The 26,138-nt window shown below is 45.5% G+C and overlaps 1 long non-coding RNA gene across 1 annotated transcript in view; it reads right to left on the bottom strand.

Annotated features, from left to right (window-relative positions):
• LOC142785163 (uncharacterized) overlaps nucleotides 1-26,138 on the bottom strand; it is a 50,040-nt gene that overhangs the window by 6,445 nt on the left and 17,457 nt on the right. The window contains exon 2 of the long non-coding RNA XR_012888864.1: nucleotides 6,373-6,765. This is a non-coding gene — a long non-coding RNA (uncharacterized LOC142785163). The remainder of the gene's footprint in view (nucleotides 1-6,372; nucleotides 6,766-26,138) is intronic.

The following is a 26,138-nucleotide window of genomic DNA, read 5'->3' as shown; positions in this document are numbered from 1 at the left end:
CTCAGTTTCAATTTGAGACATTGTGTAGAACATTCGTTATTCCTTAAATTGTTCCTGAGCCATTGATAGTCAGAATATATATTTCGAATCTTCTTTTTTTGGGTATTTTTGCATTTGTGGTTTTTATATTTATTGTTTTCATATTATAAGGTGGCACGGCCGTGGCAGAGGAGAAAAAGGACGACGATTGGCTGCAAACGGGCGGCAGGATCGAGTTTGAGTTTAACGTTTGCTTGTTTGTGGTTTCGTAGTGTTTTTCGGCAGTTGTTTGTGGTGTGTGCTATTTGATTTTCTGAGTACAAGCGACTCAGACTATCTCGATGTCAGTTTCTTCACCTGGCCAAAGGCCTTCCCCTCGGCTCGCTTCTATACCGACCATTGTCCGATTGATTTTTTCTATGCAGTGGAGTTACTAACATCCCCGTGGCTTTGGTACCGACCGATGGAGATACAATACCGATGAAGAATTTGAAGTTGAATAAAGTGGAGCTTCGGAAAGCCACATCACACTTTCAAAAGATCAACGAGGTCCGGTATTTCGGTCGTGGTGGTATTTTGTGCTGACCTGCCGATCGAGAGTGCGTGCGAGAGCTTCCTAATTGTTTCGAGTTTGCAGCGTATTTTATGAACCCGTTTATTCCAGCGCATCCTGCATGTTCGAAAGACATAATCCGAGCTCTAGATATGAGCCTGACCCTTGCAAAGCTGCTGGAATTAATTTCGGTAGCAGGTGCAGTGTCAGTATATAAGTGCACCCGTCTGGTTTGCAACAGAAAATCACCTGCCAAGTTAGTGAAAGTAACCTTTGTGGGAACGATAAGGTCATATCAAAGTAGGGCTTGACCTCTCATCTATAAGGCAGAGCATATATCCCCAAAGTCACTGCAGTGCTCGAATTGTTGGAGATATGACGACGGCGTAAAAGGGTGCAGGTCAATTGCTAGATGTCGAATGTGTCGACAAAATCATGACAGCCGTAAGTGCAGCTCTGCGGAAGCAAAATGCTATTTATGTCAAGAAGCGCATCCTGCAGACTCTATAGATTGTGAGGTGAAAAAAGAGAAGTTGGGCTATTGGAAATTGTGGAACGCAGCCGTTGCTTTCTGAGGGAAACGGTGACTGAAGTACAAGAACACTCGAAATGCTACACAAGCGTAACAACGCGACATACTGGTGCTACCAATGTAATGGAGGCGGAAATGTTGTAGGCCCGTGTGCTCAGATTTGGGTGCACGTTAAAGAACCCCAGGTGGTCTTACTTTCCCGAGCCCTCCACTACGGCGTCTCTCTTAATCATATGGTGGTTTTGGGACGTTAAACCCCAGATATCTATGCTACCAATGTATCTTCAGCAAAATATATAGTGGAGGCAATACAGAAGGCAACAGAAAAGGCAATGAAGCGTCTTGTCAACAGCATAATTGGAGCAGTGACATAATTGCTAACATGTCAATTGACCCAAATCCTTGCTTCAATGTCTATGAGAAATCAGACTTTCCATGATTCAGTGGTTTAAAGAAGCGCAGGGAGAGAAAGCCCGATAGCTCCTACACGATGTACGTTTCCTCAAGCAGGACCCTCCAAACAGGTAGTACAGGAAGCTAAAGAACCTATATCAGATGATTCTAACGAATTCACAGATATGCACACTGAATCTCAAAAGTCTTTGAAGCGTGCCAGATCTTCCATATCAAAAAAGTCTTGTAAAAGAAAGACTTTTTCAGGACTTTCCTGAAATACACTTTTAGAAAAAATATATTTTGAAGCAAGCAGTCTCTGCGATGGGTTTATGTGTCAACATAGGCTCGATAAGAGCGATGCAGTGGAATTAACGATTGATTTCCCAGATTTATCATATATTTGTTCGCGAATTTCTTCCGCTATCATTGTCTCCGAGAAAGCTGGCCCACGAATGGTCAAATATTCTGCCTAAAAATTGCTTATTTTGTTTAGATAGACTTAACAGATGTGGTCGACATGGTGTTTTTGTATCAACTAATTTTAGTCAAGGAGCGAAGATCGGCTACCTGTGTAAGAATAATAGCTATAAAATTGTGGTGTTAGACATCACTCTGCCAGGCTGCTCCCCCTGTTTTGTCGTTAATGCGTACTTTTCGGCAGGAGTACAGGACACAAAATGCTCAGTTATGATGTTATCTTCCTGCAGGGCGGATGTAATAACTGGTGAGTTCAATTCACACCACGTCTCTTAAGGTTTCAAGATTCCTGATGATCAACTATTTTGTGTCAATTTTCCCACTGTTACGTTTGTTAGAGGAAAATCTAGTCGGATATAGATCTGACTTTCTCTACCTCCTCACTAAGGATATCTTCGCCGAAAAGTTTAGATTGCGCAACAAATAGTGACCACCTTTTTTATTAGTTTTGATGTTAACTTTCCCAGGATATTTTAACTGACAAAGTTGACTCATTTGTGAATTATTAATGATTACAAAAACACCTAAAATTCACTTTGATTCTCTGCAAGGACATGCAGGAATACGTTCTGGCTATGAGTATGTGTGCGGTATTGTGAAGAGCATTGAAAAGTCACCTTTCACAATAAATTCAGGCACAGGAGGGTGTTTTAGTCTGTGGTGAAGCGCTGAATGTATTATGTGGCAGAGAAAATAAAAAACGGCGTGGAAGCAACCTATTCACAGCCAATTCCCCAAAACTGGTGTGACTATAAATACACGGCAGCAGATAATAAACGCACAGCACACAAAGCAGAAGATGACTATGACACTAAAAAATTCAGCGATCTTTCAAAATAATATTACAAAAGCACTTTTTAGATTTTTGTATTCCAGAAAAATGGTACTGCCTTCAGAAAATATTGATTCTTTAATTTTACAGCCTCGTGAGCTCAGCGGAATATTAGATAATGTTGCTAACAAATCAGAAGATAGATTCAGGCTAATAATGTCAAAACACATAATAAAGACAATTGCAGGGGAGGATTTCATTGAAGTGACATTAGCGGAATTAGCAGATGTATTGAGGCATGTACCTCCTGCAGCACCTGGACCAGATGGGGTAACCTCAGCAATGATAAAGTTACTATACGACATTTTTTCACATAAACTCCGCATTATGTTTATTTACAATTTGAAAATTTCTTGGATACCTGTGGATTAGAAACTTTTGAAAACAAATCTGATACATGAAGAATAAAGACTTGAGTTTACTCTTGACAATGTAGGGCCAATTTCCATTACATCTCATTCGGTTTAAAATAATTGAAAGTGTTTTGAATACACGTGTGCTGAAATACACTGAGGTGAAGCCAATACTGAACCCTAGTCAGTTAAGCTATGAATCGGGACCCTCCATTCAGTGTGCGCACGTGGTTTTGGAGAAAACCATACAGTTGGCTTGGCAAAGAAGAGAGTATTGTGCATTAGTTACTTTAGATTCGACCAAGGCATACGACAAAGTGGAGCGTAAAATACTAATTCAGCAAATGAAAATGTATTGCTTACTAAAGAACATAATAGCATGGGTGGCAGAGTTTATAAAGGACAAACAGTTTTATTTCTTTCAAAGGGGTCGTTTTTTAAGAGATATTAGCAGTTACGTGGCGTACCACAGAGAGCAGTGCTCTCAACGACGCTGTTTAACATCTTCCTCAGCACGATCCCAACACATAGCGACGTTCATTTATGTGTGCATGAGATGACATTGCCTTTTTTGCCACAAATAGTGATTTGCCATTTTTTACCAGATATAACAGAAGTACCTAAACTTGATATAGGAATAGCTTGAAAAGATTCAACTGTCTTTAAATGAAACAAAAGCTCGCTTCTCGTGCTCTCGTTCAAAGATCCTGTCAAGATCTCCCTGATGTATGGCACAGAGCAGATTCCCCAGGTGGATTCACTCAAATAATTAGGCATCATACATAACAGCAAAATACAGTACAAGGCAGCGCGACCATGGGGTGGTTACGCAAGTTCAGTAATGGAAAACCTCTGTTGCAAAGAAATTCTTTGGTAATGATCTACAAAATGTACATGCGACCTATCATGGAATTCGGCTGTGCGTTATTTTATGGCAGTGAAACTTATAAAATGAGAGTGATAATACTATTAGAAAGGAAAGCTTTACAATTGTGCCTTGAACTGCACAAGTTTGTTGCTAATAATGTGCTCTACATATAAGCGCGATTGGCTTCATTATTGAAAAGATTAAAACAATAATTACTGTCCGAACATTTTTGAAAACATTCATACAACTTGCCACAGAAATAATCGTGTTCTGCTTTTATTGAAGAGCCAAGCTTATTTTTGAAACTCTATGGTCACAGTTCAACACACCACAGATCATGTTCGTGTAAATGCTGGTAGAACCACTGAACGCGAAAATCAAACATATTTCCCCAACAAGTAAGTTTGATATAGTCATTCATATAGAATTTGAAAGTATTCACTCCTCTAATGTGAAGCAAATGCCAATCCAATATTTAAATGATTGGCTACAAGATTACTTGGCGTATGTCAGCATGAACAACATAAGTGCGACTGATGCGTCCGTATCAAATGAAAAGGATTGATTAGGTATCTTCTCACGTTCCCTTGATTGGTCCTTTTAGGTCTGGCTTCCATATTACACACCAATATTCGTAGCAGAGTTATTTGCTATTGTACTGGCACTGCGGAAGCTTCCTTCGGGTGAATCAGAAGCAGTCCTAATTACAGATTCTTTTTCAGTATGTGCCGCACTGTCTTCGGGAGCCAAGTGCAGACTTGTGCATATGTTTACAGAAATGATACCAACAAACATGCAAAAACTTCACTTGGTATGGGTACCAGGCCATCGTGGTATATAGCTCAATGAGATGGCGGATGCACTAGCCACAGTATATCTTAGTGGTCCACTTATCCCGAATTTGCCTGATATAGCTTACGTTACAGGTACAAGGTTTAAAAAGCTTTGTTGGCATAACCAAACGAGCTCTTTCTCATTGGCTAAATTTCGAGATTTCCCACACGTAAGATGCAGCTCGAATACACAGTCGTGCGCAACAGTGCAGTTTGAAGTCACATATGCCACATTGCATAGTAGAATTCCCCAACTAAATTAATATTTACATAAAGTTGGTCCAGAAGCATCACCGTTATGCTCGGCTTGTGAATAATTGGAAACGATAGATAATTTTGTTTATTCTGTCGCGGATATTCCCATCAGCGGTAAAGATACCTGGTAGCTCTACTAAAAAAATTAGGATTAGAAAGAATTGTGGCAGTAATTTTATTGCTTGGGAGCAATTAATTAGGTTATAGCCTCAGGGACGTCTGCTCTGCGGTACTTGACGACATATTAGAAACAATGCGATAGCCATGTTAGAGGGATTTTAGCTACCTATTTCTCTCGTTTTGGACCCACCACTACCTCTGTCTCAAATCACAACTGTTAGCCGGCATCCTTGCTCAGATATAGCCCTTTTTCGATTATTGGCTTGTATATATATTATGGCACAGCGGGAGCATTGAAAACAAGGATAAATGTATTTATTTCCCAACAGTTTCGGGACGGGTCCTCCCTTCGTCAGGGGATGAGTTATACTAACATAGACGTTCAAACTTCGTTGCTGCCGCGTCCCTCTTGACTTGAAATATGTTTGAGAGGGTGAGAAAAAACTAAAGAAAAAACACCGAACGAACGCTGAGCACAAAACCAGCCTGTGCTCATCCAAATGTTGGTGTAAAAGCCAGTTCTCGACGTGTATCTGGACACCCAAGGTTATATATATATATATATATATATATATATATATATATATATATATATATATATATATATATATATATATATATTGCTCTGCCACAAATCTTCGTCGGCAGCCACAGCGTCTACAAAGTACACGCAAAACCACAGAGGCGTGTAGTGCTTACCTAGATTCTCTGCGTATAATCAATATTTTCTATTCAGATAATTTACAATAATGTGGTAATTTATAGCGCAATTGGTGCCTTGCGAGTCTACTAGCCCTACTTGGCCTAAGAAATTTTCCCGGGGGCTCAAGACAGGTCACTCTGCCAGCATTTGCCTTGACTGTGCTGCGTGTTGCGCGCAGCTCTGGTGTCTCTGGCACACTAAATTTAATACAAGCATCTGCTTTGTGCTAACAAACCTTACAATACAACCGTTTCTTTTGGGTTTGTTTAGGTGCTGGCTATACTTTGGCCGTGTATGGCTCTAAAACGGAAATATAATAATACTTTGCAAGTAGGCTGCCTCCTCGTCGGTAGAAATAAATGGGAACAAAGTGCTATAATCTCTGTGGAAGGAAGTGTGAGCGACCAGGGTGACAAAGTTGGTGAGCACGTCGAGGATTCCGGAAAATTGTTAATGAGGTTTCCAACTTACCTCAAATGTGTCAACGCAGTGGTGTTTAGCGACGATGCAGAAGAGGAACATGACTGCTTCCAATAAGAATAACCCGCGCCTCCAGCAGTATTCGAGACTAATGACGATGTGGCCGTGTATGGCGATTCTACCGGGAGCCACTTCGGTCAGTTCAGCGCCTATGACGTACAGCAGGTCATTGAGTGACGGAAGAAGCCTGATGAGATCGCAGACATTGCTCTCGTCCTCGAAGCAGTGTAGAGGCAGTGGCAGACGGGAACTGTTGTGCTCTATTGATCCATTTTTCACCACTGCTTGAGCGACTGGCAGAGGATCTTTATATTCAATTTCGAATTTCATGCGGTAGACTTCCTCCAGAAAATCGTCCCATATCGAGTATTGTGCCATGAATTCCTGCGAAAGAAAACCACTGCTTATCAATGGAGGGGCGGAATCGCAACTGTCTGAATATTGTTTGCACTCTTTAAAAAGCGTAAGTATTTCAACTCCACCCATCTCCAAGACACATTCTGGCCAAGACATTTTTGCCCACTTTTGCCTTTGTTGTGCAGAGGCAACTCTGCATATTAATGCCATAGCAATTATATCGACACTTTTGGCTGCATTTTGCTGCTGGCGTTGATGTCATGTACCGTATATGTATACGTATCTATACAGATGAAAACGCAAGAAAGAAAGAAATCCTGAAAAAAAAGACTCTGGCGCGCGGAAAGGAACGCGGGAACTCCGCGTCGTAAATGCGAGGCGTTAACCACTGAGCCACGGAGGGGTACCTGCTTCAACGTTCAAACGGCAAGTTATTTTCATCTACCACTTAACGCTGTTGGCGGGCATCTCAGGGGTGACCATCGCGTTTTCAGCATGGTCAGCAGGATGACACAATGAGCTCACGGCAGCTCTCATTTCTAACGCGTACTTTGGCCCACGGAGAGAAGTGGACGATCTTTCGCGCACCCTTATATACCAATGGGGATAATATTATGTCTTGGCTGGCGTTTGGCTTGCACTAGAACAATTATGTTGCAGTTACGGGGCGCACAAAGGTCACTGCTATCGTTGCACAGCCTCCGTTTGGGAAAATAGCGCGCTTGTAAAACACAGCGAAGTAACAACTGAAACGCTCACTCGCGTTCATCTGTACCTGTGAGTGCGTTTTGAGCGCCATTTGTGGGCGAGAAACATGAGGCACATTTAGATGAACTAGCCATTCTGCGCATGGCCTTCCAATGTGTTGCTATCACATTCATTGCTTCATCTTTGCGGCGAAGCTGAGACTTTTTGTTTCTTTCACCAAGGTCAGTGCAATAATACGGTTGAAGAATTGCAGAGGGCAAATGCTCAATTTATATTTCAATATTATACCAAGGTAGTCGTATTTCCTTTCAAAAAAAGTTTCTTGTTTGGAATGCGGCAACATGATACAGTACCTATAAGTCTGCATTGCCTGTGATGTTACCCCGGCATGCAGTAAGCGCAATATTCTTCGTGAAGTCTCAAGTAGAGCTGATAGCAGCGTACAAGCAGTCATGGACGAATCTCGCACGTTTCTCAATCACTGTCCGAATTGTCAGTTCAAATGCTGGTCGTGGTATGGTTAAAAATATTTCAGTGATTTATACCAACAGGCATCAGCATGGACTTTTACTTGCCACCACAGAGTAAAATTCCAGTTCTCAATTTTAAAACGAAGATCCACGGAGTAGAATTATAGCTGGCAGTCTGAACATAAAGCGAAAAACCGTTTTGAGCGCACGCTTTAAGATCCCAGGCCTGGTAAAAAAATATGAGCTCACTCATACACATCCAAGAAATATATTCCGTGCTTTTTAGATATCACTTGGACTAAGACTTGACAATAAGTTTCTCAACTGCCCTAACCTATACTCATATTCATGCCTCAGTCAGAGTATGGTGAGCCTAAATGAGTCGGCTAATTAGTGCATCAGAGTAAAAATTAGCATTTTCAATCAATGTTTGAATCCACATAAACGTCAATATTGCACATAATTAGTGCTCTATGTGGCTCCGTTTTTTCTAGCACCTTTAAATAAGAGCGTTCAGCGGTCGCAATCCTGTGGTCACATTGTTTATAACTACAGGTCTGACTATGTACAGCTACCCTTAGCACGCTGCGTGACCGTAGACCGCCACTGTAATGAAGACGAAAGGCTCCGGTCAGTAATCTTAGACTGGCTGCATGACTAAGGAAAGCAATCGCAATTAATACTATTGTCAACGACGTTCTACTTGTGACTCAAATAAAGAAGTCCTGATCTACGCGTAGCGTAGCTGATAGTTGATTAGGTGTACCCAGACAAATTTTTCGACTGTGACAGCTCGCATAAGATATTAGGTGCGAAGAAGCTTTTTACCTAGCCTGTGTAACCAACGTGTAACGGGTGTCTCGTGCCGGCCCAGAAAGACACCCGCTAAACTCTCCCTTCTCTGCCTATCTCTCGCCTCGAAAGCACAACGCAGGCAGCGTGTGCTAGTAAAAAGCCGACTGCTCGCGCTGCACAACCGTTCACTGGCCTCCCCGTACATGTAGGCTCTGGATCTCGCGTTCGGGATACACTTAAGAGCGCCTTTACTTGGCTTTCGCTTGATGATGGCCTGTGTCATCGTCACCACCAGTGTAAGCGCTCGCGCCCGCTGCTTCGCATCTGCACGAGGTTCTCGTTAGCAGGAGAGGTCCAATATTCTTGCGAAGAACTTAACGTCAATGATTTGACGTTGGGGTGGTGTACGAATGCCATTGCGTGTAAATATGTGGGAGCAGACGTGGGCATACACGTGCGCTGGCTTCAGACTAATAATAACGTAGAAAACGAGTACATGGGTCGGCAGAAATGTGCAGCTTACTTAGAGTCACTCATTTATATTTCGCACTTAAATAGCGCTTAGATTTTTAATAGTTCCCTCAACCATATCAAGGATTAGGCTATCAAATTTTTCTTCGACTAGGCTACCTGTGACACAACCTCGCAAAACTTTTCCTCAACAGGACTCAATTGAACACCGGATCGCTAAAGTTCAAACGTTGTCACAAGAATATTACCTCACCTAAACACATTCAGCGATGGCGTAGTGGTTAGAGCATCCGCCTCGCATGCAAGAGGTCCGTGGTTCAAATCCCGGTACCGCGCAGTTCCCAACCGGATTTAAAAAAAAAAATCCGCGTGTTGATGGAACTGCATTAGGAGGCCTGGGGTGCGGCCTCACCGGCAAACACCGCCGAGAACGCACTCCCTCACCAGAGCAGGATTGGCCACCCTGGTGCAGTATCTGGCCACTACCTCCCATATGCTTACGTCAAATAACTCATGGCCCTCAGTCCCCAGCAGCTGCGAAGCAACTGACCACGGCGGCGGTCAGATCTGCAACGCAGCAGAGGGTGCTAAGAATCTCTGGATCCGGACAGGCCGCCATTGGAACCTGAACTTGGCAACGTTTAACGCTAGAACCTTATCTAGTGAGGGAAGTCTAGCTGTACTATTCGAGGAGCTAGAGGGTATTAAATGGGATATAATAGGGCTCAGTGAGGTTAGGAGGACAGATGAGGCCTATACGGTGCTACAGAATGGGCACGTCCTTTGCTACAGGGGCTTGGCAGACAGAAGAGAACTGGGAGTGGGGTTCCTAATTCACAGAAACATAGCTGGCAACATAGAGGAATACTATAGCATTAATGAAAGGGTGGCAGGTATCGTAATTAAACTGAATAAAAGATACAAAATCAAGGTAGTACAGGCTTACGCGCCTACATCCAGCCATGATGACGTTTCAGTTGAAAGCTTCTATGAAGACGTGGAATCGGCAATGAGTAAGGTAAAAACACAGTATACTATGGTGATGGGCGACTTTAATGCAAAGGTAGGGAAGAAGCAGGCTGGAGACCAGGCAGTAGGAGATTATGGCATCGGTACTAGAAACGCCAGAGGAGAGCTACTAGTAGAATTCGCAGAACGCAATAATTTACGTATTTTGAATACCTTCTACCGAAAACGAGAAAACCGCAAGTGGACATGGAGGAGCCCTAATGGCGAAAATAAGAACGAAATAGACTTTATAATGAGTGCACACCCTGGAATCGTTAAGGATGTGGAAGTGATTGGCAAGGTACGATGCAGTGACCATAGAATGGTACGGTCTCGAATTCGCCTAGACTTAAAGAAGGAACGACAGAAACTGATACGCAAGAAGCCAGTCAATCAGCTAGCACTGAGAGGGAAAGTACAGGAATTCAGAGTGTCGCTGCAGAACAGGTATTCGGCTCTTAGTGAGGAAACCAACCTTAGCGTAGATACAATGAATGATAATCTGACGAGTATCATTACGGAGTGTGCAGTGGAAGTTGGAGGCCGGGTAGTTAGACAGGACACTGGCAAGCTTTCCCAAGAAACGAAGAACCTAATTAAGAAGCGTCAAATCATGAAAGTGTCAAGTACAACAGACAAAATAGAACTGGCAGAGCTTTCGAAGTTGATTAATAGACGTAAGGTATGCGATGTAAGAAGGTATAACATGGAGAGAATTTAACACGCTCTGAAAAACGGAGGAAGTGTCAAAGCATTGAAGAGGAAACTTGGGATAGGCAAAAGTCGGATGTATGCACTAAGGGACAAAGAAGGCAAAATAACTACCAATATGGATAGGATAGTTAAAATAGCGGAGGAGTTTTACACAGATCTGTACAGTAGCCGAGACAACCACGACCTTAATACTATAAGAACTAGCAGTAACCCAGATTACACCCCACCAGTAATGATAGAAGAAGTCAGAAAAGCTTTGGAGAGCATGCAAAGGGGCAAAGCTGCTGGTGAGGATCAGGTAACATCAGATTTGCTGAAAGATGGAGGACAGATTGTGTTAGAAAAACTAGCCACCCTGTTTACGAGGTGTCTCCTGACGGGAAGAGTACCAGAGTCTTGGAATAACGCTAACATCATCTTAATACATAAGAAAGGAGATGACAAGGACTTGAAGAATTACAGGCCGATCAGCTTGCTCTCTGTAGTATACAAGCTATTTACAAAGGTAATTGCTAACAGAGTAAAGAAAACATTAGAATTCAATCAACCAAAGGAACAAGCAGGATTTCGAACAGGCTACTCAACAATTGACCACATTCATACTATCAATCAGGTAATAGAGAAATGCTCAGAGTATAACCAACCACTATACATAGCCTTCATAGATTATGAGAAGGCGTTTGATTCAGTAGAAATATCAGCCGTCATGCAAACACTGCGGAATCAGGGCGTAGATGAAGTATATATAAACATTCTGGAAGAAATCTACAGGGGATCAACTGCTACCATAGTGCTTCATAAAGAAAGCAACAGAATACCAATCAAGAAGGGTGTAAGGCAGGGGGACACAATTTCCCCAATGCTATTTACCGCGTGCTTACACGAGGTTTTCAGAAGCCTAGAATGGGAGCAGTTAGGGATAAGAGTCAATGGAGAATACCTTAGTAACCTGCGTTTCGCCGATGACATTGCATTGCTGAGTAACTCGGGGGACGAATTGCAACTCATGATTACGGAGTTAGACAAGGAGAGCAGAAAGGTGGGTCTTAAAATTAATCTGCAGAAAACGAAAGTAATGTACAACAACCTCGGCAAGGAGCAGCGCTTCGAGATAGGTAATAGTGCACTTGAAGTTGTAAAAGACTATGTCTACTTAGGGCAGGTAATAACCGCAGAGTTGAACCACGAGATTGAAGTAACTAGAAGAATAAGAATGGGGTGGAGCACATTCGGCAAGCACTCTCAAATTATGACAGGTAGATTGCCACTATCCCTCAAGAGGAAGGTATATAACAGCTGTATCTTGCCGGTACTTAGCTACGGAGCAGAAACCTGGAGACTTAGAAAGAGGGTTCAGCTTAAATTGAGGACGACGCAGCGAGAAATGGAAAGAAAAATGGTAGGTGTAACCTTAAGAGACAAGAAGAGAGCAGAGTGGATTAGGGAACAAATGGGGGTTAAGGATATCATAGCTGAAATCAAGATGAAGAAATGGACATGGGCAGGGCATGTAGCGCGTAGACAGGATAACCGCTGGTCATTAAGGGTAACTGACTGGAGTCCCAGAGAAGGGAAGCGGGTTAGGGGAAGACAGAAGGTTAGGTGGGCAGATGAGATTAAGAAGTTTGCGGGTATAAATTGGCAGCAGCAAGCACAGGACCGGGTTAACTGGCGGAACATGGGAGAGGCCTTTGTCCTGCAGTGGACGTAGTCAGGCTGATGATGATGATGAAACACATTCAGACTCGGAGGTGTCTCAAAGCCTGCTTTGAGTCTACATGAGCGAGTTTGATATGTGGGGTTTAACATCATGAAACCACCATAAGATTGAGAGAGACGTCGTAGCGAAGGGCTCTGGAAATGCGGGCCACCCGGGGCTCTTTAACGTCCACCGAAATCTGAGCCTACGGGCCTACAGCCTTTTTGCCTATATAGAAAATACAACCACTGCAGCCGGGATTTGATCCCCCGGTTCAGCTGCCGAGTGCCTCTGCCAGTAGACACTCGCGGCGGGGCCATGAGTGAGTATGCTAACCTTCTGTGAAGATGGCTGAAACTTCTTAGGCTTCAGGTTTTGAAAATTTTTGGGTTTTTGTTATGCCTATTTGAAATCTGGCAGCACATGAAGAGTTTTGGAACGCCTCGAATGGACACTCTTCTGGTGGCTTATTTTATAAAGGCCTGATGCTGTAGAGAAGTATCACAAACATACTGTTGTGGTAAAAAGAACGAGGAAGTTCACTCAGATTGGAGGAAGATGAAGGAACTTTTCTCCACCTAGAGAACTTCTATGATCACTGTGAATATACGAACTCTGCAACCGTGGGTCTGGTTACTTCCTGTAACATTTAGTGGAGGTGCTCGGTACCAGGACGGTACTTTGCAGCGGACGTCATCTGCCTGCCGCCATAAGGGCGAAACAACAGCCAATGTCAGAGCCAGCATCAATGGCAAACCAAACGTCAACGGCCATGCCAGTGGTCTTTCTGACTCATCCGCGGAATCCTGGTTCTTTTTATGAAACCGATAAGACTGACGTTGAGGAGTGGCTCAAACTAAGATAGAGTGAGTGACAGCTACAGGTGGAACCCGACCCTCATGCTAGCGAACCTGCTTTTCTATCCTAAAGGAACTGCGCGGCAATGGTACGAGACACATGAAGCTGACCTCACGAACTGGGAATTCTGTAAACAGAAAATGCGAGGTCTGTTTTGCAGACCTGTCGGTGGTCAGCTGGCTGCAAAGAAAGATCTTGCGGGCCGTGTTCAGGCGTCGAGAGAGTCGTATGTCGTATATACACAAGATGTACTATCTCTCTGTCTTTGAGCTGACAACAGCATGGCCGATGCTGACAAGAATGAGAACATTTTAAAACGTATTGCCAATGATGCTTTCAACCTCCTTATGTGCAGGAATTGTACTGTGGTGGATGAAATTACCAAAGTGTGTCGGTGCTTCGAACTGGCTAAAGGCTGCCGAGTTGCTCAAGCCTATGAAATATTGCCGAATTCCACCGCGCCGTCGTCATGTGAAAATTCCCCACGGCCTATCCAACCCACAGCAACTGAAGACATCACGTGCCTTAACCGCCGTGAGCTTGAGGCCATGTATCCAGCTCTACTTAATCATTCCGACTTCAGGGATAACATGTCATTCATCTCTCTCATTCAAGCGGTCGTTCGGGAAGAAATCGCAAATTTAGGCATGCCATCACTCTGCTAGGTCCCGCAAACGAACGTTTACCGGGTCCCCTCAGCCCCTCGTTGCCAGACGCAGAATCTCCTTTTGCACCACCGCAATCCAGCCGAGTGGCGCACCGTAGACGATCGTCCAATCTGCTTCAATTGCTTTCGTATTGGACACATTGCCCCCGTCACTGCCGCAGTTTCTTTACGCCACCTCGACGGTGGTCGTCTTCGAGTCAAAACTAACAGATGCCGGATGGACCTTCCTTCTCGCCCTACACGCCGAAACAGAGCACCGTCACCGACCATTTCCAGCCAAGATCCAGCCGCTCCCCGTCTCGGTAAGGTCGTCGAAAACGTTCACCGCTCATGCGTCGCTTTTCGTCCCCACCCGTAACCGGCCGCTTCACATCGGGAAGCTCGGAGGTGACGCTGCAACTTCGACCTGGCCTTCAAACCTATCGACCCTGCCTTATACGTGAAACCTACTGGATGTCGAAGTTAATGGTGTTCGTGTCTGATCTCTTGTGATCACGGGGGCGCAGCTATAAGTTATGAAAGCTGATGTTCGCTGAAGGCTCCGAAAGGTCCTCACATCCGCCGCAGCGAGTACAGGACGAGTCGCCCCGATGGTAGTACTGCAACTGCTGTCGGAATGTGTACAGCCCGTGCGTCCGTCAGCAACCTTTTCGCGGCGAGATCGGGCTATAGGTGGCAACACCGTCTCACGCAAGTGTAGATAGGCGGCAAGCGGCGCGTATACAAATACACACAGCGGCGCCTCGTTGCGTGTGGTATGAGCCGATTGTCAGCGGATAAAATGCGTTGACTACAGTGTACTGTTAATATCTACGCTCTTGTCTACTGAATCTGTGTGCGACGCCTGTGCAACGTCAACATTACCCGCGAGTAAAACGCATTCTGCCTTTCATTGGGATGCTTTCCTTGGGCGACTTGACGCTTTCGCACTAAATCACGCCTTTGCTTGTTTAGCTTGTGTTCCGCCTGCCTTTGCTATAGCCTGAATGAACTACAAATTTACATTTGTCATCTGCATACTACAAAAAAGAGGAAAATCGTAGAAAGCCCACAAATCTGTCCGATTCGTTCAATACCACCGTTCACACCTTATACGCTTTTTGCTCTCTCATTCTGCCCACCATGAAATGTGGATTAGTTCATAAGTCTAGTCAGGAAAGCTTAATAGCAGACGGCGATTTGTGCTACACTGCGTTTACCACGTGTACGCACATGTTCGCGCACCAGTAAAAATATAAAAATACTATCTAAGAGTTCAGCTGAAAGCTTCCATCGATGTATTACGCGCATGATGATGCTATAACAAAGGCCTAGTTAATGGGACAAATATGTTATGGACAAAGAATTACCACTGCCTGCCGTCGGGGACTAACATTGCTATACAAACGCTGAAAACAATGTAAAAAATATGAACTTTTAAGTGAAGCTAAACCACATAATACATAAGGCATGCCGTCTGAATCATTTTCAGTGCCTTGGATCTTTAAAGCATTCCTAAATATAAGCACATGGTAACTGTTTCAAGTACAGTGCAAGTACCGAATTCTTACAGTTCATGTGATACTAATATTTACATAGAAATACAGTAATAATTCTATGTAGTGGTACCACCGCCAGATAAACACAACTAAGGGTCCTCGCATGATCGATAAAGAACAGTGTCGTAGTTGTACACCTACCTGCAGCGTGCAAATGCTTGGCCTAGAGCCTTTTTTTACTACTCGGTTGCCATAAAAAGCAGAATTCACGCACCATTTATTAGTCCTCAAGTTTGGGAGCATGCCAAGAGCATTTCGCGATGTGCTTGAAACAGAAGGCGGCACCCACTCTGAAATTTTTCTGGTGAATGGAGGGTACAACGACAATGAACAGCACTCGGGAATGTTCGACTCGCCGATCTTATTACAATGCAGTAGCAGCCGAGCAAGACTAAATGCTTTTGTACGTGGTCTCGGGCATACGTAGAAACAGTTACACTCGCGCGGACATGACCGCACAAACAACACTTTGAGAACGTGCATGGTATACGCGTGCACAGAAACACGACGTGGCTAGCAGACGACACAAGGAGCAATCAACACTTCACCGTTTCGGCCAGTTGCTTCCAGGGTGCGACTCCGCTCGATCTCGTGGCCAATAGTTTTATTTATAGTACTCGAACAGTGCCAACGCGACCTAATTCTGGTAATGTACTTTCTTGAACAGCACGCCGCCTCGATTTACTGCTGGTGGAGTTGAACAGCTTCATATTCGTTTCCCTGCCGATGCCGCAACTTGTGCACCATCATGTTTATGTTCTGCGCAGTTCACTCGTCTGTCCCCACAGGTTGCGACAGCTGTTATCCTGACGCCCCCTTCTCCAATCCCAGATGGCGATTATGTCATGTCATCACTCGCTCACGAGGCTCTAACGAGAATTATTGCCCTGCTAAGCACCATAGTCAAAATACAGGAGAATCAGGCTTGCATACCAATCGTCAATTTTGTATGTCCCACGCACGTGTCTCCCCAGGGAATCGCCATGGCACATGTCTCTCCTCTAGAAGAATATATTATTTCTTGATTGATTTGTGGGGTTTAACGTCCCAAAACCACCATATGATTATGAGAGACGCCGTAGTGGAGGGCTCCGGAAATTTAGACCACCTGGGGTTCTTTAACGTGCGCCCAAATCTGAGCACACGGGCCTACGACATTTCCGCCTCCATCGGAAATGCAGCCGCCGCAGCCGGGAATCGAACCCGCGACCTGCGGGTCAGCAGCCGAGTACCTTAGCCACTAGACATATATTATTTCTTCTTTAGCCACTGCACCTCTCTCTCATAGCAGCACGTCTTCGTCACCGATTGCTTTGTCCTCGTCGACTGCGGACAACATTTTATAGAAGATTACTCCTGACCTTCCTGAATAACACACAACAACTTTTCGTCACCTGCTGTCACCTCACTGGGGCATCTTTGACTTGAACAAGCGGCCTCTGGGGCTGACTTCTGTTGTCACCCATTGAGTCAACATCGGTGACGTGAGCCCCATTCGTATGAAGTGTTATCTCGTCTCCACTGCAGAAAGGACCATTTTGCAAAAAAGGGCGAAAAAATGATCGCAAAGCTCATCATTGAATCATGAAGTAGCCCGTGGGCATCTCGAGTGGTTTTGGTAAAGACAAATGACAGCTCGTGGCGCTTCTGCGTCGATTACCGCCACCTGAACCGGAAAACAATGAAGATGTTTGCTCACTGTGCGAAATAGAATACACACGACTGCCTTCACGGATTGAACAATTTTTCTTCAATCTATCTCCGTTCAGGCTATGGGCAGATCAGCGTTTATAAGATGGACCGCGAAAAAACCGCCTTCCTAATACCATATGGCTTATACCAGCTCAAGGCACGCCTTTTAGACTGTGCAATGCGCCAGCAACATTCGAGCACATGATGGACTACCGCTCGAATGACTTGAAGTTGTCAACGTGCTTCTGTTACCTTGACGACGTGATGGTGTTTTCGGAAACTTTTGAATGTCTTCTGCAGCGCCTCAGAGCTATCCTTTCGGTGTTTCGCCCGGTTGGCCTTCAGCTGAATTCCTGTGTTACTTCGGTCACCACGAAACTACCGTGCTCGAACATCTCACCGACAAAGCGGAAATTCCACCTTACCCTGAAAAAGTTCGCGCTGTGCGAAATTATTTTATTCCTTTATCGAGGAGAGATGTACGCAGTTTTAGGGGTTTCTTATGCTCATACTTCCGTCACGTTGAAGAGACATTTGCCGACATCGCTCAACCTCTAACCGACCTTCTTATGAAGGATACCTCTTTGTAGGGACCGCATAAAGAGCGAGCATTCTCTACCCTTTTTGACCGGATTACAAGTTCACCAATTCTCTCGCATTTGGACCCTTCCACGCCCACTGAAATCCGCATGACACGAGCGGTCTTGATATAGTGCTGTTCTCGCTTAGCATCAACAGGGCCACGACCATCTCATCGCTTATGCGAGTCGCCTACTCTCTACGCCCGAACTGAATAAATGAGCGATAATGCCTTGGACTCGTTTGGGCTGTCGCAAAATTTTGACCGTACCTGTTTGGTCGTTCTTTCCGCGTCTTCCTGGATCCCCGAGCCCTCTGTTGGCTCTCCTCTGTGAAGGTCCCAACTGACAGACTTGCGCGTTGGGCATTGCGTCTACCAAAGTATGACTTCAAAATAGTGCATAAATCTGGACTCATGCATAATGATGCTGACTGCCTTTGTCGCCATTCTGTAGATCAACCGGACGACATTGATAGTGACATATAATCGGTGTTCTTTTGAAATCCGGCTTTTACCACATAGGCAGCGAACAACAAAAAGATCTTGTTCAAAGCTTTATGGACCGCCTAAGCTACGCACCCACGGACCCCTCTCTCCGGATGTTCTTATTGCACGACGGAATTTCGTACCGCCGCAACGTTCAGTCTTATGGTCCCGCGCTTTTACTAGTCATCACCAAGCACTTGCGGCTCGCTGTGCTCCAGGACTTTCACGACGCTCCAACTGCTGGACATATGGGCGTCACTCGGACTTACAACCGCGTAAGGCGCTACTTCTTCTGGCCTGGTTTCTATCGCTTCGTGCCGCTATGTCGCTTCTTGTGACCTGTGTCAGCGGCGGAAAATGCCTGCTTTACCTCCTGTTAGTTTGCTTTAGCTAAGTCCCAACAGAACCATTCTCTCGTGCGGGCATCTACCCATTTGGCCCATTCCCCATTTCCACCAAAGAGAACAAGTGAATTGCCGTCGCGACAGATTATGCCACAGGATACTCCACTGCACGCACGATACCGACTAGCTACGCTATATGTGTTGCGGGCGTTCTACTCCTCGGCATCATCCTGCACCACGGCACCCCTCGACATGTCGACATGTCAACACTAACATGTCGTGGCCGTTACTTTTTGTTGAACGTCGTCGATGACCTGCTCCGCTCCTGTGCAACCGAACACAAGATGGCAACCGCGTACCACACGCAAACGAATAGGCCCACCGTTGACAGAAACGCACTCTAAATGACATGCTTTTCATGTACGTTTTCGACGATCACAATGAATGGGGCGCCGCTTTACCATACGTAACTTACAATTCATCCCGTCACGAAGTCGCCGGATTCCCACCCCTTTAGTTTTTGTATGGCGGCGACCCCGTCTTGCCGTTGGGCACGTTGCTTCCATGTGGTGTCAAATTCTCAACGACCGATTGCGCCTACGTTGCAATCACTTAGGCCGCCCATATCCGAGGGGTTGCTCGTCGACGCCTCACAACATTGCAAGCTTCTCAAAAGTGACGCTACGATCGCCAGCACCAAGACGCATAATTCTCTCCAGGTTTCTTGTGCTTTTTCAAACGCCCTCACACAATGTTGGCTTGGCTGAAAAACTCCTCTTTCGCTACTCTGGTCTATATAGGATCTTACGCCAGTTGTCTAACGTGACGTACGAGATGGCACCAGCTGACATGTCTTTGCTAACTCACGTCAACAGCGACGTTGTTCACGTCGCCGGGCTCAAGCCGTATATCCCCACCTAAGCTGGTACTCCATGATGTGCACCGGGTCGGAGTTAGGCCCGGCGGGAGGGTGATGTTGTGGTAAAGAGCACGAGGAAGTGCACTCAGACTAGAGGAAGACGACGGAACTGATCTCCACCTAGCAAACCTCTACAATCAACGATCACTGTGAGTGCACCAACTCTGCAACCGCGGATCTGATTTCTTCCCGTAACAATATAAAGGAACCATGATCAAATCGAGGTCCATGTGGAACGGTAGGGATGGTTACAACTAAGGATGGAGGAATAGCTGTTCGAAAGCCTTTCGTAATCACTGATTTATGCTGAACTGATCTTTAAAAGTCGCTCTTGCTGTGTGCTGATCTCATACAGGAGGTCGCAAGGCAATGCTTTACGATAGTGCGCAGACTAAACTCTATGCTTGTAAAACGTGCTATTTTATGAGCTCATAAAAGGTTAAAAGTTGCCCTACACCTTCGAGTAATCAGTGAAAACGCTTAGGCACCACAGAAATCTCTTCGCTTCTTGCTGCTCTGTGCAAGTCTGTCTTGCGGGCCTTAAAGAAAAGAAACTTAAGCCAACAATCATGAAAACCCAAACGAGGAGAGCAGTTTACTCCTCTTATACGTAAGATTATTCCATACCCTTAAAAAGGTTTCCAGCAAATATGTAATGAAAGGGCCGCTTCCTGCCCCTCGAAAGTTGGCGCAGATATTTCAGTTTGTTGACAATGTAAGAGAGAGAACCTCACGTAATGAAACATGGTTATAGTTACTCCTGTTGGGTAAAGCAAGATATTTCTAGGATTGCATAAAGCTGCCATCCAGGGAAATTATTCGAGATGAGCTGATACTGCGAATTCTGGGGACTTGACTATTCACTACGTGCAATGCGCCAGACATACTACAGAACACTGCAACAGCCGTAGTTGCTTATTGCACTCCGATCAGATGACTTGTACAAGAAATGAGGCGAGAACTCTCGGATTGTTCCCATTTGTTGTGTCTCTGACAAAGAAATGAAGTTTCAAATTGGTGCATATCGGAATGAAAATATGCGCGCTTGTATAAATGCGGGTATTGTAATTTTCAAAACGTAGAACAGTTCCGACAGCACCAGTATATGTGATTTATGCGGCTCCACTTTGTATTCAATGCTTCTCGCTGTGCATGCTTAGTGTGCACTTTGATGCGGTAGGTAAATTTTTTTGAAATGTCTGTTTCTTAGTAAAGTAGTGCTTTCTGAATGCCTTCATCTACCCATGAATTCCTCTACTTGTGAAATTATTGGGTGAATCTTTTGCAATAGGTGTGTACTGATTCCTTAATTTGCTGACCTTTAGACGTATTTTGGAGCACTCAGCAAAATGAGAAAGTGGCTGACTTACACGTGACTGAGTAACATGTCGCACATGAAAGATTGTTGCTCGTATTTATTATCAAGGGTTTGTAGAGTTGAGTAGCTCACTTTGTTTCATCGTACGTCACAACCGTAGAAAGCATAGCCCGTAGCACGAATGACAAATCCGAAAAGGCAAGGTAAAACCCGGACTAGTGAGTGAAGGTTTATTTGGAAACAATTATACTGTCCGTCCACATGTGATAGCAGCCCGCGGGGGATCTTTCCCCTTGAGAGAATCATTCCTTGAGGTCTTCTAGGAAGTTTTTTGACTGACCGACTGACCGGCTCACTCTAACTGAACGTGCACAAAGCGCCATACACCTTCGTTATCGATTAAGATGGTGTCGCGTTCTTTCAAGATTCTTGCACCGCTCCCGTCAAGAGACACTTCGTGTATAAGCTGGTCAGTTTTTCTACGTCTAACATAGTTTCTCCGTCATCTTTCAACAGGTGCATTGTTACCTTATTCTCACCAGCGGCTTTGCATTCTTTCTAGGGTTTTCCTTACTTCCGTTGTAGTTACTGGTAGGACGTCGAAATCATCGGGAGTTTTAGTGCGTCTTACGGTAACATCCTGATTGTTCAGCTTCCGTACAGCTCTCTGTAGAACTCTTCTGCCACCTCAAATATTCTATTCATATTGGTTATGGCATTGCTTTCCGTGTCCCTGAATGCACACATCTGATCTTGCATATGCTGAAGTTTGCCTTCGCAGCTTTTAGGCGTTTGCTGTTTTTACAGCCTGTGCAATTCTCTCCATGCTATAACTTCTGATTTCGGCTACCTTGCGTCTATTGACTAACTTCGAAAGCTCTACTAGCTCCAGAGAACGCTTGTGCCTTTGTCTCAGCATTTTCCATTTGTTATCCTGCAAATCCCGGGAGCTTCTACTCCCTCCTTTAGGGTGATGCTTCGGGAAACACCTGAAAATGTTCCTGGCGTGCAACCGTCACGCTGGGCTTCGTCGTCCAGGAAGCGTGGCAACACGTCGAGCGACACGGACAGCGAGTCACCCGATCTATACTCGGATGGCTTCCAGTCATCAGATGATGACTTCATGGTCCTAATGAATCGAACTACAGAACAAAGACTGCTGCGGACGGCAACATCGGCAAGTGTTTCCATCGTTAAGACTACTCCACAGCGCTGGCCGCGCACCATGCTGTTCATGCCCAAAGATCCTGCGTCCAACTTGCGACTTCTCAACAGGTAAGTTCTTTCTGTGCTTCTCGATAAAACCACGCCGAATGAGATCAAAGACGTGAGGATCAATGCATGGAAGAATGTCGTTGCCGTAGACGTTATGCACCGTAGCGCGCTGCAATGCCTTCGGCACATAACACAAATCGGCAACGTGATAGTTCGGCCAATGGTCGCTACAGGTGTTAATGGCACTGTTGGCGCCATTTACGATGCGGATCTCTTCATCCCAGCTAATGACCTGCCAGTTTAAAAACCCAGCTACAGAATGCACTCGCATCACGAACATCACAGACTCGGCAACTCACGCTGCTTGAGGCTTGTGTTCGAGGGAGACAGCCTTCCCTCGTTTGTCAATGTTGGCCATGTTCACCACTCAGTACGTCCATATGTACCGAAGCCACTGCAATGCTACAAGCTTTTCGAAGTGGGACACACAAAAGGTGTCTGTGGGAACAAAGCTGTGTGTCTGCTGTGCGCTGAGTCTCCCTCAAAAGACGCCTGTGGTGCCACCGTGTTACGGTGTTCAAACTGCCACGACGCTCATAAAGCCTAATCCAAATATTGCCCGCGGGTGCGAAGCAAGCGCGTGGTACTAAGGCGTATGGTGCGGGACCATTCAACTCACAGGGAAGCTGCCGCTACACTTAACTGACGATGGCATCGAGGGCGAAGATCATCACGAAAAGACTACTCCACATTTAGAGAGATGCCATCCTCTATTAAAGTGGCAGACCCACAAGTACCTAAAGATCTGAAGATGGATACTGCCAAACAGAAGGAACAGCAGTCGCACCTTCTCAACGGTGGCCCTCACTTCCACGAAGTCAACCTTCTTCGGAGTTGCATCAAATTACGCCACCCTCAACCACCCCTCGCAACAGTGATGTGACGAATGAAGATAGAGTGATAAGCTTGGTGCAATCGTTGATAGTGCCATGTGTGTCCTACTAAGCATTATGAAGACTTCGTCTGCGCATACCACACTGCAAGTGCTGGACACTCTGAGTCCGGTGCTTGCAACCCTGCCGTAAAACCACGGCCAGGGAGGCACCATCGATGCGTGTGGAAGTCATGAATGGATCTGTGTTTCGGTGAAACAACAGAGGACTTAAGTCGCGCATGTTTGACTTTAGACAGTTTGTATTTGTAAACCATTTCCCCATCGTTGTGATTTGCGAACCCAACCTGTCTGCTTCAATAAAACTGTCAAGATATGAGTGCTTCATGTCCTCCACTCATGGAGACTGCAGCAAGGTTATTGTTTTTATGCGCCGTGATCTCACTTACGTTTACCACGCTGTCTCTCCCGGTGAAGAAAATCAATATGTGTGCCTTACTGGGAAGAAAGATAGGATTACTTTCACGATTCTCGAAGAATACTTATGTCCATCAAGCCGTCTTGACTGCGAGTGTTTACGCGGTATTCTTTCATCGAATCGAAGCCCACGGGTGATCACTGGTGACTTTAATGCCCACCATTTTCTATGAGGAAACTTCAGGGTGTCCATAGCCTCGGAGTATGAATTCTGCGTTTCTAATAATGGAATCCCTACATAAATAGGCGGATCAGCCTATAGCAGCTGCCTGGACCTTATATTGGTTTTTCACTCACCAGTAGAGTGCACTGAATTACGGATCCGGAAATTCGGGACAGTGAGCAAATTTCAACTGTCTGCGGATAAAAGGTTTGACTTGTTCCAAGTCCTCAAGAGACTTCAAATACACCGATTGGCCCAAATTCAAAGTGTAATGGAAGACTGTTCTACCGACGACTCATCCTATAACCTAGAGGACTCGATAAAGGATGTTCTGTAGAATACCACGCATTCACTTTTGAGTTGTCACAAGCGCACCGATTTCAACATTGAGCTTGAGAAAGTTTGCGCAATACGTCGTCTTGCAGAACGTAGGTACCGACGGACAAAGTGTGTGGATGTGGATAATTTGAGGCTGGCTAGAGGCATACGAAAGAAAATGTAGTGGCACATGAATAAACTGACTTGCGACTTTGGAGATCCTTCTGCGAGTCGTTTGATCCGCTAAAGCGCCTATCACTGATATGGCGAACTGTTCGGGGTCTTAACCCAATCTTTGCATAGCGACACCCATTTTCATATCTGGCACTTCACCTACAGTGCCGAAAGATTGATGTCACAGAATTCTTCTGTAGAAGAATTGACGGTGATTCCAATTTTACGGAATAGAGAATGGAAACACTTCACAACCCACCGCCCTTACTTGATGAACGTATGGAACGCCAGTTTTTTATGAAAGCTACAGGCGGCACTGACACTCTGCAGACGTTCTTCAGCACCCGAACCTGACAGCATTACCTATGGTGCCCTTTGTAATCTAAGAGACGAAACTCGTAAGGCACTCTTACGCCTATACAACAACTCCTGGCAAATCGGTACGGTTCCACAAGCAAGGAAGTCAAGTCGCCTCATTCCAATGCTAAAGGCTGGTAAATCTCTTTTGGATAGTGACTCATATCGTCCTATCACACTTGCACATTGTTTGGGAAATACAATGGAACGAATGATACTAGCACGAATGGAGTGGTATTTAGAGCATTATGAAATCTACCCAGTATCCATGACTGGATTCAGGCACGGCCATTCGTCAATCGTCAACGCTGTTGATCTGGTTAGATATGTTGAACAGCAGAAAGCCTGTACGATACGGTGCGCCGCCCTGTTTCTAGGCGTTAAGGGAGCTTACGACAATGTCACCAATGAAGCCATTCTTAGTGCTTCGCAAACAGTTGGCCTTGGTGGCAAGATATATATGTGGGTGTACAGCTACTTGTAGCTGAGGTCATTCTGCGTGATGACCGCGAATGGCCCAACACGTGGTTATTACAGCAGCAGAGGAGTTCCACAAAGAGGAGTGCTAAGCCTTACACTTTTCAATTTAACTCTCATTGGACCAGTAGAGCACCTACCTAGGACTGTAGAACTTTCTATGTACGCTGATGACATCTGCATTTGGACATCAGAGGTGAGAAGGCCTGAGCTTCGAGCGCGCCTTCAGAAGGCTGTGACAACGACGTCCTGCTACCTTCGTGAACAAGGTATTGCCGCATTCAACCTGCAGAGGAGAGCTCGCACAGCCAGAGAAGAAGACGAAGCTCTTGCCCGGTCCTCTTTCCGAGCGCCTTTCATTTTTAATTAAAGTGAGCTCTTCTATATTGAACTCCTGCTGTGTCTGCGTCGTGACACTGGTGGAGGAGCTGGGTACATGTCCAGGACACCCTCCAACATCCCGGGATCTAGTCCACAAAGACTTCCGCTCGTCGAAACACCCGTTCACCGCGCCAGCCGCCGCCTGTTAGGCCTGAGCCCAGAGTTCGGTCCTTGGACGGAAAACATGACCGCGCCGGGAAGCAGTTGCCCCACCATGACGAGCCCAAGCACGACACAGGTGACTGTTTTCACCCCTAAAACTCCTGTGGATTTTCATGGCAACACTAATGAGGACGCAGATGACTGGCTTGAGGAGTTCGAGCGCACAGCCAACGTTAACGGGTGGAACGCCGCGCAGAAGTTGGGGTACGTGTATTTCCCTCTTCAAGACGGGGCTCGCACGTGGTTCACGAATCGCGTGTGGTCAACGTGGGACGAGTTCCGGCGGAAGTTCCTGGACACCTTCGCAAACACCGAAAGGCGGGAGCAGGCACAACGACTCCTTGAATCACGGATACAAAAGCCCAACGAGTCTGTTGCAATGTTTGTTGAAGACATGGCTCGTCTCTTTCATCGAGCCGATCCCGATATGTCCGAGAACAGAAAGATCAGCCACCTCATGCGTGGTGTTAAAGAGCAGCTGTTTGCTGGTCTCGTACGGAACCCACCTTCAAGCGTC

The sequence above is a fragment of the Rhipicephalus microplus genome, chromosome 2, assembly GCF_043290135.1.
Source record: "Rhipicephalus microplus isolate Deutch F79 chromosome 2, USDA_Rmic, whole genome shotgun sequence".
NCBI lineage: Eukaryota > Metazoa > Arthropoda > Arachnida > Ixodida > Ixodidae > Rhipicephalus > Rhipicephalus microplus.
This window is presented reverse-complemented; position numbering and strand designations above follow the sequence as displayed.